This window comes from Pinus tabuliformis, chromosome 6 (genome assembly GCF_031772625.1).
Source record: "Pinus tabuliformis cultivar Carrire ecotype Pingquan chromosome 6, CPIR1, whole genome shotgun sequence".
Taxonomy (NCBI): domain Eukaryota; kingdom Viridiplantae; phylum Streptophyta; class Pinopsida; order Pinales; family Pinaceae; genus Pinus; species Pinus tabuliformis.
The window spans coordinates 2,097,489,526-2,097,510,342 of NC_142292.1; positions in this window are offsets into that span (position 1 = coordinate 2,097,489,526).

Below are 20,817 nucleotides of genomic sequence, written 5' to 3' on the forward strand. Positions count from 1 at the left end.
GAATCGTCCTTCCTCTTGCACATGTGAGAGAAACTTCTCCTATGCTGGCCCAATTAGATGAAGAGAGAGAAGATGAGTGTTGAGATGATGTGAAATAATGCCACAAGGTATCTTCCTTTTATATGAATCGTTGAGGTTAAGCTGGGGGTGTGCCACACACTTTATCTCGCTGGCTGACCTTGACAAATTGTCAAGTATATACAAATAAATTCATATCTCCATAAATACATGTCAGAATCGGATGATCGTTAGATCAATCCTACACCTCTCGACGAGAGGAATCCAAGAAAAATATCACTTGCGATAAATAAGATGACCCACATGGAGTTTGGCCCTAGTTACCAATTTTAACACTTCCTCTCAACTAGGGAGAACTCCATCTGCTAATCCATCTGTCCGTCGGTACTATCTTTGCCATCAAATGCACTGCCCTACATTGCTCGACTCTACTTTGTTGAACTATGAAGAAGAAGAAATGACTGAGGATGTATCATACCATCCTCTACTGATTCGAAGTCAGTCTCAGATAAAGAAAGTGCTCAATAGCACTATTATTGACCTGAAGTCAAACCTAGAGAGTGTGTCATATCACTCTTACTGACCCGAAGTCAGTTCCAATTGATCCCAGATCAATGTCGGTCATCCTAGCATAGGGAGTATGGTAGATACACAATGCGTCCATCGATACTACTATGGTCCCTATCCTCATAACCCTACTCATTGGCCAAATGAGAGGTACTTCCCATGAGTCTGAGACTACATGGGTAGGATGCCTCGACAGGAGAATCACTCATCTTGCCCATAGGTTGCCATGGGGTATCAGAGGGGAAGGCTGAACCATTCACCTTGTACATAACGCACCACTAGGGGAGGGTGACTCGCCCTATGGTCGCTTGTCGCTTCAAGAAGTACCCCAAGCCCCCTAAAGCTCCTAGAGTTCAATGCATGCATCATACAGGACCCTAATACGAGGGTCTCTCAACGACTCCAAGTCGTTCTCAGAAAGTCAAGAATTTGACCTTTCCCAGGGGCTTCGTTAGAATGTCAGCGACCTGCTCATCTGTACCGATATGATGGAGCCTTATTGCTCCTCGCTGTACCATATCCTGGATAAAATGGTACATGATATCGATATGTTTGGAGTGATCATGAAATACAGGATTCTCGAATAATCGAATCCCACTCTGGTTGTCACAAAGGATCATGGTAGTATCCAATGTATATCCAAACAACTCACTAAAAAGCTTTTGCAACCAGACAACCTCACAAGAGGCCATACTCGCAGCAATGTACTCTGCCTCAGAGATGCTCAAAGCCACTGACTTCTGCTTCCTGCTCATCCAAGAAATTGAGGCAGAACCCAGAGAGAAACAACACTCGGAGGTGCTCTTTCGTTCCACCAAATTGCCTGCCCAATCAGCGTCGGTATATCCATGTAGCCTCACATCTTCGACAGTGTATCTCAACCTGTGAGTGATTGTGCCTCAAAGACATCTCAAAATATTCTTGGCACCAATCCAATGTGAGTGGTGAGGCTCAACCATATGTTGGCTCAACTTGTTGACTGCAAAACATATATCCGGACGACAGTTCACCAAGAACATCAATGCTCCTGTGAGTTGACGATACTCGATAGCATTTCCCAAAGCAGGTCCAGCAGCACTACCACATAACTTCTTGAAGTCAAGCTCCATCGGGGTAGTCACGGGCTTACAGTCCACAATACCGAATCTCTCCAATATCTTCACCACATATTTTCCTTGAGATAGGAAAATCTCCCCTGGCTTTTGTCAGACTTCTAGCCTTAAGAAATAGTGCATTAGTCCTAGGTCCTTCATCTCAAATTCAGAAGCCAACTCCCTCTTACATTTGTGAATGAGAGGGTTTGCACTTGTCAGAAAGAGGTCGTCAACATACAACACCAGTATGAGAGGCTTATCATCCTCAACCTTAAAGTAAAGGTTTGGATTGGCTTCACTTCTAGTGAATACTAGCTTCATCAAGTAGCTATCGATCCTTTCATACCAAGCTTGAGGTGCCTGCTTCAGCCCATAGAGGGTTTTCTTCAACCTGCATATGTGAGATTCCCGATTATGAATCTCAAACCCTTTGGGTTGTTCCACATAGACTTCCTCTTTAATCGAACCATGCAAGAACATAGTCTTGACATCCATCTGATGTAGATTCCATCCTTGCGAAGCAGCAAGGGCTATGATCGAGTGGATGGTGGTGTATTGGGCAATAGGTGCAAATATCTTGTCATGATCTATACCTTCCTTTTGAGAGAAGCCACGGGCGACAAAATGAGCCTTATACTTTTCAACATTTCCATCAACTCCATGCTTTATTTTGTAAAGCCACTTCGAGGTGACAATTGTTTTGTCCCAGGGTCTAGGGACCACATCCAAGACATCGTTCTTTATGATGGACTTGTATTCCTCATTCATAGTATCCTTCCATACTTGATGCTTCATGGCTTCTTCGAATGATGAAGGCTTATTTTGAATGATCGTGCTCATAATAGTCAAGTATCCCTGATACCTGGTCGACTTCTTACTTTTGCGGAAAGTCCCTTTGGGTGCAATGTGTCCTTCAGTATCATCAAGTGTCCCCCTAAGCCATGAAGGCCTCTTCCTAGAAGAGGAAGGCTCTTGCGAAGGGGGATCAATAGGATCCATAGGTTTTTCCACTTCGAGCATCGTCTCATCTTCCTTTTCATCCAGCTTCTTGGTGTCAACTTCTTTAGTTTTCCTCAGAATAGGCAAATTGTCAACTTTGCTAAGAGCCATGTTTTCGTCAAAGGTGACATCATGACTAATCTCGACTTCCCTTTGACCAACCACATAATCTATAGCCATTGGAATTTTCGCTATAGCCCACGAAGATTCCCTTCTTTCCAGATGCACCCAATTTATTCCTTTTATCTTTCGACACATGAATATAAACAAGACTTCCAAAAATTCTAAAATGAGAGACATCAGGTTTCTTATCAGTGAACATCTCTTCGGGAGTCTTGGAACCCAATGCTTGATGAGAGCACCGGTTTTGAACATATATAGTGGTATTTGTAGCTTCGGCACTTAGAAACTTCGGAAGCCTTTGTTCATGGAGCATAGCATGAACAACTTCCACAATCATACGATTCTTCCTTTCCGCCACACCATTCTGCTCAAGAGTGTATGGTGTTGTGGTCTCCCTCTTAATGCCAACCTCTTTGCAAAAGTCATGGAACTCATTGGATTCATACTCAGTTCCATTATCAGTGCTTAAGATCTTGATCTTCTTCTCGGTTTGATTCTCAATCAAAGCTTTGAAGTGACGGAATCATGAGAACACTTCATCCTTCTTTTTAAAGGAGTATATCCACGTCTTGCGAGAATAGTCATCTGTAAAAGTGAGATAATATAAATATCCTCCTAAAGAGTTCACATGCATCATATCAGATATGTTAGAGTGAACCAACTGCAAAATGTCGGAGGTCTTGCTATGGCTTGAGGGGAATGGTCCCCTTTTGAGCTTTCCTTCGGCACATCCCAAACATACACCTTCTAGCTCTACTTTAAACTCGGGCATCCCGGTCACCATCTGTCTCACATTGGGTAGGGCCTTGTAATGAAGGTGGGCAAACCTCTGGTGCCATAGTTTGGACTGAAGAGATGTGTCGTAAGACATGACTCCCAACGTACTTTCTCCAACTTGATATAAAGAGTCAGCTCAAAACCCAAGAGTGAAAGCATCTTTAAAATTCTTTTTCCATACACGTACCTTGCCATCGATGAAGGCCACCTTGTAGCCTTTGTCTTCCATTGCCGAAATGGACACCAAGTTCTTCTTGAGATCAGGTACATATAAGACTTATTGCAAATGAATTGTGTTACCCTGATTTAATTGAAAAGGAACATTCCCTACACTCTTTACGGGATAGGTGTAGTTATCTCCAAGAATAATCTCCAGGTTGGTCTCCTTCTCTATCAGATTAGAGAGAGCTTCCTTGTAACCAGTGAATTGCCTTGAGGCACCACTATCAATAAGCCAATTGCCCAACGAGTTCGGAGGAGAAGTAGTAGAGAGGGCCGATATTAGATAATATTCATCTTGCTTATTGTTAACAACATTAGATTCATACCTGGAGTTCCTTGCCTTCTTGGAGGGTTGACCACTTCCTTGATTTCTGACATTCCTCTTTCCTTTGCCATTGAACCTGCCATTCTTTGATTGTGGTTGAATTTATTGCAAACGAAACATCCTCCCTTCCTTCCACCTTTCGATCCGGCCTTTCCTTTGGATTTAGACCCGGAATTATTTCTCCTTTTAGCATGAGAGGAGAAAGCAGTGGGGTTGCCTTTAAATGAAGGCATTTCCTACTCTTCCATCCTAGTCTCTTCTTGAATGCATCTCGCCATCAATTCCTCAAATCCTAGAATTACATTATTGTTGAGAAGAGTGGTTCTAAATACATACCATTCGGATGGGAGCCCTCCAAGAGTTGTGATTCCCCGTCAAGAATGACTTCCCCAATCGATAGGGGATCATTCTTGATCTCGGTGATCCTTAAGAAGTAGGATTGCATATCCTCATATTTTCCCTTGTTAATTTCCTTCAGTTATTTTTGAGGAACAAAACTTGATTTGCATCACTAACTTTAAACAAGCTTACCAATCTATTGTAGATCTCCTTGGAGGTGTTCAGTTCGGAAACGTTGGTCGCCAGACGCTTGTCAATAGAGTCCTGAATGATCTTCTTTGCTTTGACTTCACCTTTAGTCCACTTGTTCCTTGTAGCAGTCGATGCATTTGATGGAGGCTCTGTAATTCTACCTCTCACATAGTCCAATACCTAAGTTACCAGAAAACGGATACGGGTATGGGGTTTGAAACGGATATGGCAAATTTTCAAGCAATCTGGATACGATACAGCAGGAAATGACACGCACACACACACACACACACACACATATATTTTAAAAATAAGGATTTCATACTACCATTCATATTCCAGAATCTAGATTATCATCTATGATCTATCATGATTCATCATCATCAATTCAACATATGCCATAACCATTCAACATTGTCAACATCATTAACGATTATCGATAAAATTTGAATTGTGCCTCAAAGAAAAGCATAATATATTAATACATCCAAAAACAGTAAAACAGGGTTGATGAAACTTCAAGAAAATGGCAAGTAGTTAACTTTTTTTATATAACTTCAAGAACAGGTTTGAGGTTTCTCAATCGGAAACCAAGAGAGTGAATTTACTAACTTGGAAAGAACTTCATCGGGAACAAACACACGTTAATCAAAACTACATGATGGCATAGTATTATAAAAACATCTGCACCAGAACAAATCACTGATTCTCCAGACAGAAAAAGATTTGCTTATTGCCATTAAGGTCCAAAATGAATTATTATTTTTATTTATTCTACAAGACATTGGAAAGAACTATAAATAGTTCAACCTACCTCACAAAATAAAATATATTTTTATTTATTCTAACATATGTTGAGAGAATTATAAAAGTATCCAAAATGGGCGAAATAGATCAATAGAGCCTACACAAAACACAACATGAAGAAATTAGATTGACTTGGTGGCCACATCAATGCCCTTGATACTAGATAATGGGGATGGCCCCATCATGAGGTTGACCAAAACGCCATAATATGGACGGCTCTCTCTACAACGCTCAGGTCAACCACATGGTTAAATCATCTCCTGTAAACCATATCTTCGTGGACCCGAAAACTGAACCTGTATTCGCGTCCTCAAAGACCAGAGTTCAACGAAAAGAGATGTAGCGTTGAAATACTTTTTGGCCCCTTCTAAGCTCGATGCATTAATTATATCAAAAAATCCCTTTAGCTGACCACCCATGAAATATCGAGCTCATAACTTGTTTTAACATGGTTCCGTCCAATTTATCATACTCGACTGCTGCATAAACGATGCGGATTGGCAAGGTGCTTAGCTGTAATGTGAAGGCGGCCCATTAAATTTTCCAGATTACCATTCATTCGGTTTAAGAAGCGATCCTTGATAAAAATTTTGATATACAATAATGGAATATGGCTGCCAGAAAAAATGGATGCGGTATTTGCGGACCTCAAAACATTTTTTTTTGCTGTAAAACGTTTAAAATTTTTCCAAATACGTTTTAGAATTTCAGAAAACGTTTTCAAATTTTTAAAACAACACGTTTTTTCTACAAAAATGCCATTTGAAAAAAACGTCCCGTATCCAAAAACAAAAAACGGCACCAAAACGTTTTTTTGGCGTTTTTCCAGCGTTTCGTTCCCAGATCCGTATCTGAAACGAGAAAACGCCATTTCGGGGGTTAGGGTAGCCGTTTCCGGTAACTTAGTCCAATACTTCATGCTCTTCCAATGTCAGATCGAGAGACATCTCTCATCCGTGATAGTCTGACTTCTCACAAAGCTTGTCTTCGGCGGGGAAGTGTGATGAGGAACCCATGAAGTCTTAAGACTTTTTCCAATAGTCTTCTGTGATTGCTCTTGCTCTTGCTCTTGCTTGGGCTTTGTCTTCACCTCAACTTTGATACCATGTTAAGTTATGGTATGTTTTATGTTTAATGCAATTTACTTCAATTTCTTCTTATTAGCCAAATGTCAATTTCACTGTTAAGCAATCACATTAAGATAAAGTAAAATGCTGATAGAACATAAATAAATTGACAGAAGACAAGCCAAGACAAGAGACACCAGATGTGGTGGCTAGCTAGGGACAAACCCCAATGTGGGGAAACCCTTTGATCAATTCTTCTATAATCTTCAATATTCAGCGGAGAGAGAGAGAGTACAATATCACAAGTTTGATATTTTATATCAGCGATAATAAATCAACAACCAGCAAAGTCAAATCTAGTCAAACAACCCCGGATTGACCTCTAGTCAACCTTGAAGAACTCAGTCTTCAACAAAAAACTTTGGCAGCGCAAAACAACCCTCAGTCAATGGTCAAAACATCAGTCAATAATCAACAGCTTGCGGTCAGCCCTAATCAGTCAACGCTAGTCAACAACGCACCCAAACAACATGTGCAGGTCAAAGCATCAAAAAACAACCATGCTCCTTGGTCAACGCAGCCCAGATAAGTCAACACTACCCAAAAAGTCAACACTGCCCTAGAAACAGTGAATGCTGCCCTAAAACGAAAAATCGTCCTTCCTCTTGCACGTGTGAGAGAAACTGCTCCTACGTTGGCCCAATGAGATGGAGAGAGAGAAGGTGAGTGTTGAGATGATGTGAAATAATGCCACAAAGTATCTTCTTTTTATATGAATCGTTGAGGTTACGCTAAGGGTCTGCCACACACTTTATCTTGCTCGCCGACCTTGACAAATTGTCAATTATATACAAATAAATTCATATCTCCATAAATACATGTCGGAATCGGATGATCGTTAGATCAATCCTACACCTCTCGATGAGAGGAATCCAAGAAAAATATCAACGACCATACATAAGATGACCCACATGGAGTTTGGCCCTAGTTGCCAATTTTAACAATATTGCAGTGTTTGCATCAATTTTTATCAATTTTCAATCTCTCCAAAAAGTAATCAACAATATATTTCTTTTAAAATGAGGGAAAAAATGACAAAAAGAAACTACGAGTAGGTTAAAAGACATGAGAAGATGCACAATATGCAAAGAAACCAGAGCTCATCAAATGTTGGCTTTTCTATTACGTGGTCAACGTTCAATTTGAACATTTGGCTAGTGTTAAACGATATGTACACCTTTGGTTGGCGTTGAATTGCGACCGTGTGAAAGACCTTTGTATTTTATAGTCACATTGTTCGAACACTAAAATTCCAAAATATTTGATGAATTTTGTATAAAATAAAATCGTTATATCAAATTATTATTAGTTTTAAGTTTGTTGAGAGATTTTTTTGATAAAATTCACATAAAAAAATTATAAGTCAATGTGTTTCGAACCAATTAGCGAGTCTCTAAACATTCATAATATGGATCACAGGATCACAGAGGCATGAATTCAAATTTTTTTTTTTTTTTTTTAACTTTAATAAATTTGTAAGTTTTGTTAATACAAAATGGAACACTTTAGGGTAAAGTCTTTCACAATGCAAGTGTAGTATGTAAGTGTTATCATTATAATCTAAACAATCACTTACTAAGCGAAAGATATTTCTCTAGTAGCTTCAAAGATTTATAAAGTGGAAATTATGTCTAACCCTATATTAACTCCCACATCACTACCACTAAGATATAACAATCAAGATGTGAATAAGGTGGTTTATTTAAAACAATTTTTAGATTTGAGAGTATGAAGCTTTTAAGACAAATTAAGATTTAAGAAAAGTTTTTCGGTAGAAATCACATAAGATAAATTTTTGGCAGACGCGTTTCGAGCCAACAAGTGTGGTTTATCAAGTCAAAATAGGCCATAGAGGGAACTTCGAACACTACTAAAGAAGAAAAAGATACGACTGTTGCAAATTTTGAACAAAAAATGGTATGTTTCTGCAAACAAATCAGCAGTTAAACAAATAAATAATCAATGCAACCTACGGCTTAAACAACTAACTAATTCTGAAAATTTAAAGGCAAATAACAATCCTAAAATGCAAGACATCTAGTTTAATAATGCTGTAAAATACTTCAGCGGTGCAAGATATGAAGATACGATTTCAGATTTACATATGCCTATGATTGTAGTATGGATTGTATGCACCCTTCTATTGTGTGCATTGGCCACCATATTTTCCTATTCTTTTATGTTATTAATTTCAAAATCATAATCAGCCAGAAATTCCAAACATATAATTTGTGTGCCATTCAAAGTTGGCTATCCAAATAAATGCTTCAAACCACTGTGGTATATTCTCAATTCAAATCATTTTCCTAGAAGATAATTCCTAACATTTTCAATCATAAACGATAGCTACCAATTCTAAATCATAAGTGGCATAATTCCTCTCATGCTCCTTTAAATTCCTTGATTCATAATATATTACAAGCTCATTTTGTTTGAGGACTCCTCCAATCCCTTCCTTTAATGCATCAATGCATACAATAAAGTATTCATTTGGATCAACTATCCTTAATATTGGCGCACTTGTTAATAGCCTTTTCAAATGTTGAAAGGAATATTTGTGTTTATGGGACCAACCAAGTTTCATACCCTTATTCTGTAAAGAAGTAACGGGAGATGCTATATTTGAGAACCCCTCTATAAATATCATGTAGTAGCCTACTAGTCCCATGAAGCATCTAACCTCTATCACATTTTTGGATGGTAGCCTCTCCCTAATTAATTTGATTTTCTTTGGGTACGCTACCACCCCTTCCTCTAAGATGATATGACCCGAATAATGAATCTAATTTTGATAAAATGAACATTTACTCATCTTAGCACAAAGTTAATGCTCTCTAAGTAGCCACAACACCATACCAAGGATCATGGCCCTTACAATTAGCCTTGATAAAAGGAAAAGACTAAGGCTTGATGTCAACAATTTATGACAATCAATCTACACTTGAACAAGACACACGTGACTTACTTGTTAAAGGAGATCTTACACCAAACCTTTCAGTGCATGTACCTTTTCCACTTGGCAGGTCCTTTACCACGTATACTTGCAAAAGGTATTGTTGCTCCAATGCCTCTGCCATTACTGCTCACGAGAAGGTTTGCAACTTCATATTTTCTTGTACATCAGCTCATCAAATTGCCTTCTATCAATGGAATTGCTGCTCCTACGACACTGAACTTAGGCCACAAAAATCTGCCCTCTAACAACACCCCAACTGCTTTAAAGGATGCTACTCTTAGGGTCTTCAACAACTGCCTTCTATCAGACCTCCTGTTACTCCAAGATGAGTGAACGTAGGCTTAAACAAACAACTCTCACAACAACCTTATTGCTCCTCCAAGATGACTGTCCTTAGGGATTCAACATACATCCCTCTCAAAAATGATGTGCCACCACAAACACTATAGTTAGGGCTCTTAAAATAGGTCCACAACACTCCTTAGACCACTGTATATCAGTCCACACAACCCTTCTATCCTTTCACACATTCAAGGACAACCCTAAACACATGTGTCGTAACAATCAATAACCATAAAAATAAAGCTACATACCTTCATCAAATTCTTTGCTCAAACGTGATGAAGCTCATCCTTGTGCACTTATATTACAAAATATTTTTGGCTCAGTGTAGGGCTCTTGCAGTTGCCTCAGGATGTGCCCTAGTTACGGCCCAAAACAATCCTCAAACACTAGGTCACCTCACTTGTTGGCCCTTAAAATCTTGCACTGATATCTGACCAGGTCTGTCCCTTATTCTAGCATGATCATAGGCCTCATGTCCGTCTTGTACACTATAATTAAGGGCCACGACCCTCCTTCACTTCTTAGGAAATAACTCGACCTATTCATAGAGATTTAACCACAAACTTGTAAACATAACTACCCTTACGAAACTTGACTTAAACTCCTGAGCTCAATCTGTACCATAACATAGAAAACAAGGAGAAACTCATCCTCTGTCTTCTCTCTAGTTTGGCTCCTAGAGGTTTGCGGTCTCATTAGCTTGTCTTCACTTGAAATGATTGCACTTGTGATGATTCCAAATGAACTTCTTTTGATCTCTCATTATAGTGTTTTAGGTGGTGTCACTCTCCACCAAGGGTCATGACTTGTAGCCCAACCCGACTTGAGCCTACATACAAATACCCCACTTAATCATAGAGATAAAATTATTTCATTTGATTTTTTCCCACACCATTGAAGCCCTAAGTGCCCCTTATCCCTTCAAGGGTGCCCCTCATGCATTCAATGAATAAACAATTAATTTTCCACTTGGGTCTTTTACCACAATTTTGGGTACAAATCCCACCACTTGGGTACATTGTCCACAAAGCTTCATTTTCGCGGGTCAACTCCTCACAAACCTAGTACCCCATGGGTTGTGGGAGTACCTCCCAAGCTACATATTTCAACACTCTCTCTTAGCGAGGGAGGTACTTCCACCACTAATAATTATTAGGTTCACCAACAAAACCAACTTGATCCTTTCCTTCCAAGGACTACAGTTGGATAAGCCATCCAACCTATCCTCATACCTCAGACTAGTGGTTAACTTTTGTTGAAAAATGTGTAACTAGGTTCGGTCTTCATAAATATGAAATGTACTTTTGATTCTTGTATTTTGTAAAATGAAAGAAAAATTATTATTGTTATTTTTGGAGCATAGGTTTCATGCTTAAGGTCTTTTATTTTAGAGGTCAAGCACCTAGTGAGTTCTTCTAGGGTTTTTCCTAGGTCAAGAAGTCAAAAGAGTCATTGTCATAAGTTGAAGACACCATCGGGCACATTGTAACTTGTAAAGAAAAATACTTTTGTAATTAAAAGTGTCAAAATACTCTTCAAGACCAAGTCAGTTTAGTAGTTGAGAAGCCGACCTATTTTGAGGAGCCACATCCACCTTAAGAAGCTTATATAAAGGAGGGAACTCGACCTCCTTGAGACACATTCACTTCACATCACATTCAAGTAAAGGAGGAGCAGAAAGAGGCTAGTGAATAAGGAAGAGGATGAAGGAAGAGGTTTCTGGGATAATTCTATCTCACACGTGTGAAGAAGGAAGGCTAGGGTTTGCTGCTTCAAGGTCGAATTTCTCTATTTGCTCAAAGAGGATCAAAGTTGTTGGAAGAAGGGCCTACTAGGTCACCTTCTAGCCCTAGGAAAGGAAGCAAAGCAAGCGAAGTTACTAGGAGGCCTTGGAAGGATAAATTGTGTTCACATGTGTGGATGTAGTAGCAGTTGCTAGGGGCCGAAAATTTCAAAACTGTAGTAGAGGCTAAAATTATGAAGTTGGGGGTCGAAGTTGTGTTGTTGGAAGAGATTTGACTAGGTTTGACATAGACAAAGGAAGCACATCATCTGGCGAGGCTAGATTTGGTCTTGGAAGGGCACTGGTCTTGGTCTAGAGGTCTTGAAATTTGTCAATTGAAGAATCTATAAGAAGAGAAGAAATTTTTAGGTTTTCCTCTCAAGTGGAGAGGTTTTGGCCCTGGCTTGCAACCTATATCCCGTGTACTCGTGTAATATTCTTCTTCTTGTTGTTTGTAGGTATTTGATGATAAACAAACATAATAATAAGATGAGAAGTTAATAAGTAAGAAAAAATAAAAATATATCACAAGCAGTTATCATAGAAAGAGAAATCATCCTAACTACTACCTTATAGATTTCTCAACATGGTATCAGAGCTAAGGTTGGCTAAGGGCATAATGAAGATATCTATTACATTGAAGAAGTTCCTAAAGAAGTGTACAAAGGTGGCAAGTCAATTCAAGAAGGGCATAAAAAAATATGGGATCTCCTATTTCCTTCTAAGAAGGAAGTGACCAAACAAAGGATGAAGGACTATTCTCAGCACTCACTGGCACATTTCAAGATGGGAATATTTGGGTGATCAACAATGGAGCATCAAGACATATGAATGGTCAACACAAGCAGTTAAATACATTATCAAATGGAAAGTCACATTACTCCGTAGAACTTGGTGACAATAAAAGTACCCTGTGAGAGGAATTGGATTAACTTTGCTTGAGATGGAGAATGGAGTAAACATTCATCTCAACAATATATTATTTGTTCCATGTTTTCACAAGAATTTACTTGTCTAGAAGACAAGGGTGATAGAGTTTCTCTCATTGATGGAAAGATTGTAGTATAGGGTAAAAACTCAAGCATAGAAGATGCAAGAATGATTGAGATCTGTGAAGGAAGACTTTACAGATTGTTAACTCCCCTCGCTGAAGCTTTGGTTCATATTGAAGTTAGCCCATGTGAATTTTGGCATATAATATTTGGTCATCTTCACTACAAAATCTTACCAACCCTAAATTCAATAGTGAATGGAATCCCCAAACTAAAAGAAGATCATGAGGGAGTATGCAAGGGATGTGCATTGGGTAATAACACCAAGAGACAGTTTGGAAGTAGTGCTTCAAGGTCAAAATAAACCTTGGATCTTATTCATTCTAATGTTTATGGTCCTATGACTCCAAAGTCACTCGGAGGTCATTTATATTATTTCACATTCATGGATGACCATTCAAGGAAAACTTGGGTTTACTTAATGAAATCCAAGGATGAAAGTATTTATCAAATTTCAAGAATTCAAAACTGAAGTAGATAACCTTATAGAAAGGAGAATCAAGATATTAAGGTATGATAATGGAGGAGAATATACATCCAACTCGAAGAAGTTTTTACTGGAAAGAAGCCAACTCATCTCCAAATTTTTGGTTTTCCTGTCTATATTCATATACCTAAGGACAAAAGGAAGAAGTTGGATCCATATGGAATGAAGGGACCGTTTGTGGGCTACAATAACTCTCCTAAGGCCTATAAGATCTACATAAAGGAAGGAAACTGAATAGAAGCCAGTTGATATGTGATATTTGATGAAAGTATTGCATTCAAGAAATCAAAGGATCTCCCTATGGACTTTGGTACTGAAGAACTACCTGTATTTGAAGAAAAAGTTACTAGGGAAGAAGAACCAAATCATGAAGGTGAAGATGAATGAAATTATGCAAAAAAGTAGAGAATGAAAAAACAAGCTCTCACACACATATGACACAAGATATGCTCTTTGGGAAACCCTTTCCGAAGAAAAACCAAGCTGGAAGGTGAGGCCACTTCACTCTTTTTATCTGTTTGGAAATATGGCTGTAGGTACAAAGAAGTAATTCCTATGGCCCATGGGATGCTACAATGCACATATCCTCCCTGTGTGCTCTACCTCCTATCACTCTTGGATATCTTTTCTTAGCTATGGAAAAAAATTCTCTCGAAATAATTGAATGCCTCTTCCTCCTAGTGGCCCGGTTATAACACAACTCGATATCTTACTAGTGCTTTAGTTTGACTACGTCAACTCTTAACTAGAGCTACAAAATATAATCTTCTAGATTCTTTTACATAAAAAAATGTGGCTGATCCATTTTCCATGAATAATGGGGGTTGACGCGAAATCCTCCTGAACTATAGGTGTGAAAACAGGAAGGTTAACTTCTGAGTGGCATAAATTTTGCATACAAACTCTGATTGACGTGCTTCTTGCGTTGTTAGAAATATATTTATGTATAGAATAACATGAAAATGTGTGATACTAAAGTGACACTTTTACCCAAAAAAACGTCGTTTTATGCCTCAAAATGCTCCTATAAGGTTTCCGACCCCCTTTTGCCAAAACTGGGTCCTCCTGGTAAAAAAGGTTCCATGAGCCAATTCTTCCACTTTTTCCACTCCGAATACATCAAGATGGATGAAAAATAATATAATGATTCAATCCGGATCACACCTCTCCATTTTGGGAGGCTTTTGGTCCCCAAAGGATTTTACTGAATGAGGTGAACAAATTTTTCTTTAACCTATTCTTTTGTGTACCATTTAGCTTTGCCTGGAAGTTGTCCCTTCAATCGAATCTGCTAAAGGTCATGCTACTCTTCTCTTGTAGTTATAAACCTATTCTGCAAAAAAATATCTTCTTTCAACTCTGCCTGACCATTTGGTGCCAAATCCTCCACAGAAGGTAGGACCTGTTCCTCTTCCTGAGCTAGCATGGAAGGCTCATAGAGTTTCAAATTCTCTACATTCACAACAAAGTAAATGCACATATGGTGGTAAACTGAGTCGATAGGGATTATCACCTACCTTTTCTAGTATCTCAAAGGGACCATACTTTAGAGACTTGATTTTCTTACCAGGCCCCTGCAACCTTTCCTTGTTCAACTCTAACCATAATCTATCTCCTACTTTGAATGACTTCTCTGTTTTGTGTTGATCATGCATGTACTTCTACTTCTCCTGCAACTTCTACAATGTTTCTTGTACATGTAGATGGATCTACCTGATCTTCTCTATAAAATTATCCCTCAAAGCATCTCCTATAAGATCTTCCCTCAGTCCTCCTTGCTTCCCATATGAAATATCCAAAGGTGAAGATGGAAAATATCCAAAAAAGTCTCAAATGGGGACTTTCTTGTAGAAGTGTGGATTGCTCTATTGTGAGAATGTTACATATAAACCATATTTTAATCCCAGGTCTTTGGATTCTTTTAGTCGTATCCCCTTAGAAGTTGCACCAAAGTCCTGTTGACTACTTTTTTCTACCCTGGCATCTGTCTATGGATGGAATGTTTTAGATCTCTTACATTTTGTGTCCATCTTCTTCCACAATGTAGTCCTGTTGTAGAGGCTACGACAACCCTCCAAAATTTTGGCTCACACGCAAATTTCAGAGCCTACCTTGGATCCTACGATTGTTCGTTCCTTGATCACTTGTTGGTAAGATGATGATCTCAAGCTTCTCCTTGATCTTAAGAGTTGTTCATGTTCTCATCTCAATGCAACATGTGTCATCTTGGGCATAAGGATTGTTGTTTGTCATGCAAAGAGGATGTTGTTTTGTTTCAAGGGAAATCATGTGCACATGAGTTTTTATCATCACATAGACATGTTTCACACTCATTACACACACTCTTGTCATGAATATTGTTGCATCAAGAAGAGTATGTTTATACATTTGGATGGTCTGCATTGTATCACTAAATGTTGGTGTGCGATCACAATCAAGTATTATCAATATTTACATATGTTTCATTGATCTCACACTTAGCCAATTTCCCAAGCATATTAGCCTCATCCAGCCTCCCGGAACTGTTCTCTTTGCTTCTGCAACCATCAAGCTTCCTCCCTTGCCTGCTAAAACCTCACAGTGTGCAGAGATCCCATCCAACACTGCTCTCCAGAAATGCACAGAGCAGTCAGGCAACCATCACTGCTCTCCAGAAATGCGCAGAACAGTCCTCCTAGGGCCCCCACCCCGCAACAGTGTCTTGTGCCTCGAAAGTGTGTAGTGTTGTCCAAGTTGACCCATCGGTCTTTCATGCAGATACTGCGCAGATGGGCCTCAAAAGGCATCATTTTGGGAGCAGTCACTTCTCGCTGAAAACACGCTAATCCATCGCTCAGTGATTATAGGAAAAGGTGACATGTTGAGATCGTTCCCAAGGAGTCGAGGAGAAGGACCAAGACCAAGTAATGGAAAAAGATTAGGACTGCATGCAAACTTCGTCGAATGTATGATCATCTCAAGGGTAAGTATGGTAAGTAAAAAAAACCTTTTGAAGTACACCTCTTAGTTGAGTTTGCAGTAATTTTTGTCATTGTCATATCATCCTGTCCTTAGTAACATGCATGTGCACAAACACAAAAGGTCATTTCATGTGTTTGTTGGAAAACACTGAGAGGGGGAGTGAATCGGTGTTCCTTAGCAATTAGCACTTTTAAATCTTTTCAGATCATTAGTTAATCTTCAATTATCATTAATGTTTACGCAGTAACGACAATGAATAAAAGAACACATGAGGCACAAAAAGTTTAGGTGGAAAACCTCCTCCGGGTCAAAAACCACCAAATGCTTTTTTAATATTTCTTTAATCTTCAACTCCAATTGAAAAGAAAGCTCCAACTTCCTAGAATCTAGAAAAGCATTCTTCTCGAGCTCCCACTTGATGGCAACTCCAACGCCTGAGATTCTTCAGTAGTCAACTGAACGGATGCCTGAACACCCAATGAGCTACAACTCACCCTAGCACCACCCTACCACCATGAAGTTTTCACAGGCTTGAACTTGTTGGTGACTTCATGCACCAGCCTAGCACCACCCTACCATCCTATAGAAGAATAAAATAAGAATGGACTCCTGTACCAGGGAAAATGGTCCACTTTACAATGATATAGAATGATGTAGAAGAAGAAGACACGCTAGACCATAACCCCAACTATGACACAACCACCTAATGATGATCCTAGACCTCCTGACACTGCCTCTTCAACTCTTGGCAGATAGACACTTGTACAACTTTTACAAATATGCTTTTACAATGACTCTGTACAATTATACTTTTACAATGTCTGTATGCAGTGCTGCCGACTTGAAGACTTCATGTGGTGAACTTCTTGCTGCTGTTCTGCACCTTGATTGCTGCTCTTGTCATGCTACCATTTCTCATTCTTCAGAACATTATATTATGCATTGATTCTTCTCTTGATAATATATAATACCTGCAAAAAGTATTCAAGGAAATACCCATGACATGATAATAGAAAAACTTACCTCATCCTGCAGAGCATATGTCAGTGCTAAACAAAACAACAAATTAGAATACAAATAACCTAATTTAATTAAGAGATGAACATGCATATACAGAAGATACTTACCTGTAGCTTACCTCTGCTGCATCATTTTGCTGCACCTTGCTCTTTGCTTCCCTAGAAAGTCTATCCTTTGCACCCCTTGACAACACTTGTTCTAGTTTTTCTTGCCTTCTAGGAGCACGTTATTTAATATGATGTATCTCTGCGATTTTAGATCCCCAACATTTGGATTTGGTCAAGAAAAAGCCTTATGAGTCTTCTTTCCAATGCCACAGGTCTGACCTGATTTGGACTCTTCAAGACAAAGTTATGCCCAATCTCTCACAATGACCTAATTATGGACTAGTTCAGTAGAACGAACTTGTATGAAGTGCCATGTGTGACTGTTTCCTCCTTCGGCTCTGAAATTGATACACAGAAAACTATAGTTTGTGCACTATCCACCACATTTTATAGAATTCCAATCCTTTTCTCAGAGAGAGAGAGTTATGACGATTTTCTCACAGTGACTTCTCTGAGATGAAATTTGGGAGCCTGCAAAAACCCGAACTTCCACAAATCATATCTCTGAAAATATAGCGAACCAAGATCTGAATTTCGGTCACGACGTTCATCAGGATTGCGAATCAAATGGGTTTTAATTTTAGAATCTAAGACTTCACCGAGATGAAGTTATAGTGAAAATTCCACAATCACACATTTTGGAGGATATATGAGATTTATTTTTATAGAGTTGAGAGGGGCTTCTATAGAGAATGTTGGAGGGATTTTAGGAGATTAAAAAATTATTAATTATTGACTATTCAATGACCAAAACCAATTATGAGTGCCATGCCACAACCCCATAGGGTTTTAGCCCACTAACTGGGGTTACTAACTTCAAACATGAATATCTATCAAACTGTGAAGAATTACTTGGCTTGCCATATATACACGGAAACATCTCAAGGAGTAGGATCCATAAAGAAGATACTTGACTCAAAATAGAGTAAGTTGTCAAGTAAAAATTCCCTTGCAAGATCAGGGTAGTCCCTGGTTCTTCTTGGGTTGACATCAATGACAACCTCAGATCATCTTTAGATCAACAATGTTTCCATTAAATGTCTTGCTTCTTTTTCACTGTTTGACCAAATGTCATCTTCGATATGTTGACTACTATGTCATGCTTACGACCTTGTTCTGGTGATGTTGAAGGTTTGTGTATGAGTTTTGTTCGCTATGTAAACATCTATCGCACTCACACACGATGTCGTAAGCACTATCGTGCAAGTATCATCATGGTTGTCCGAAGGTCTATCCGAAGTGTCACATTTGTCGCTTTCACCACTAGACAATATTGCAGTCAGTCACACTAAGCATATGTTGTCTTGTTGATTCGCGATGTCTTGTCGTTAAGTCATGTTGAGTGTGTGTTCGCAAGGTCATGTATACACGAGTTTGCTCGCTTACACACTTAACCATTTTTCCGAAGATTTGTCGACCGGACCACCCTCCATTAGTGGGAAACTATTTTTCCAAAGATTTGTTGATCGAACCACCTTCCATCAGTGGGACCTCCGCTGAGCTGCACTGTACAATCTCAACCCTCATTGATCAAGTTTGCTGCCCAGAATTGTGCAGAGCTTGAGGCTTCCTCCCAGGTAGTCTGCACCGCGCAATCCTAGAATCCACCTAGCTAACTACCACCTAGAACAACGTAGAAGTTTCCCAAGAAGCCATCCTAATATGCGTTTCCCACAAGCCAATCCATCAAGGTTCCCGCTAGTCAACCAGAGAGTTTGACCGGGCAGTGACCCCGGGCTTCACTGCTCCCAAAAATTGCGCAGAAGATGTCAGCATGCCTGCTTCCGTTGACTGAAGAAATTGCGCAAACAAGAGGGACAAGCACCCACTTCGTGTCACTGCACTGTCTCTGAAAATTGCACAGTTTTGTCAGTCAGTCCCCCTGCTAGCCAACCTGTTGCTCCTCCTAAAAATTGTGCAGTTTTCTTAGACTATCCACCAGATGTTCGACACCTTTTTCAGCTCGGAAACTGCGCAGACATGTTCAGCATGACTGCCTCCTAGTTCTATGTAGTTTTTTCCAACAAGCTCTTGCAGCCCACTCCCAACCTCCCCTGAAGATCTGCGCATTTTTCATTGCAAGTTTCCTCCACTGCCCGCACTGCCTTCCCGGGAAAAATTGCATAGTTCTGCCTCCCAGTTGAGCTAGATCCCACAGAATGTCACTGTTGTTCTAGACTACTCATTCCAACCTCCTAGTGACCTCTGCAAAATTTTTCTTGACAGTGCCCCGAAGCCTCGCATCCTGGCTTGACATGTGCTCTGCGCTGTTTCAGAGCTTTATCCTCTCTATGGTCACCTGCACTCGAAAACGAAAGACAATGCATCATGGTAGACTAGGGGATTTCTGGGTTTGATGTCGTCTCATCATGAGTGATTGTAGAAACAGGTACAATGATGAGACATGGCACGACGCCGAACGAGATGAACAAGGAGCACATGCTAGAAGACTTGCTCGTAGTTGGATGAACACACAAAGCATACCAAGTAGCAAGCGAAGGAGGCACATACCCGCGCATGAACTATCATTGAAGACTCCGCGCACTCTTCCATGTAGAGGTGAAGTTATGGTACACCACGGGCACACTCATCATTCAGCATCACAGCAACTTGACATGAACAACACAACCAACATGTACATACCTACATCGTCATGTTGAGTTGTGTCATGAGTCGCCTCGGCCACATCACTACTTTGGGTTATAACTGTGTAATTAATGTGATGTAACATGGAAGTCTAAGAGACCAATGGATGATTTCAAAGAGTCATGTAAGTCGAACAATCATGAGGGAAGTCGAACAATCACAAGGGTTAGTTTCACCCTTGGCTATATATACCCCTCATTTGTACATGCAAAGGAATTTTCACCTTGGATCCCCCTACATAGCCTTGAGAGTCTGTAGTCTTTTCTTTAAGGAGTGACCAATGGCTCCAACCCCTCGCTATCGGGGTTAATGATGTAATGGTGTACGAATGTGTCTTGGAAATTTCGCTTAATTTAGAAGCCTATTAACAGGCCAACACGTTTTCACACATGTATTATATTTGTTTTTAAGACTATTCTTTGGATGCTCATAATGCATGTTGCTTTAACCTGTATTAAGACAGTTGAATTATTTCAGTTGTTCTAGTACATATGTTGTATCAGTTGTTAATGATGTCTCGCCCGTGTGGACTATTTTGCCAGACACTCGATAGATTCATTCTCGTAAACTTGTTATAATGACCGTCACACTCGTGTGGACTATTCCGCTCGGTGTTGTACGTACTATCTATTCACTTCGTGTTTGTGATCGCCGCATCCATGTGGACTACTCCACTGGAAGTTGTGCATGTCCTGCTGTGTTGTGTGTCTCTAACAGAGTTGGGACTATTCCTTTTCGACTTGACACTCACACTCACCCTCTCCCTCTGCAGTGAAAGAACCTTGACACAAGTGAAACTAAGCACTCACCAGGTAAATGAACCTCACTGTTTGAAGACAAAGTAAACCATTCTCATGTGCTGACAAGCAA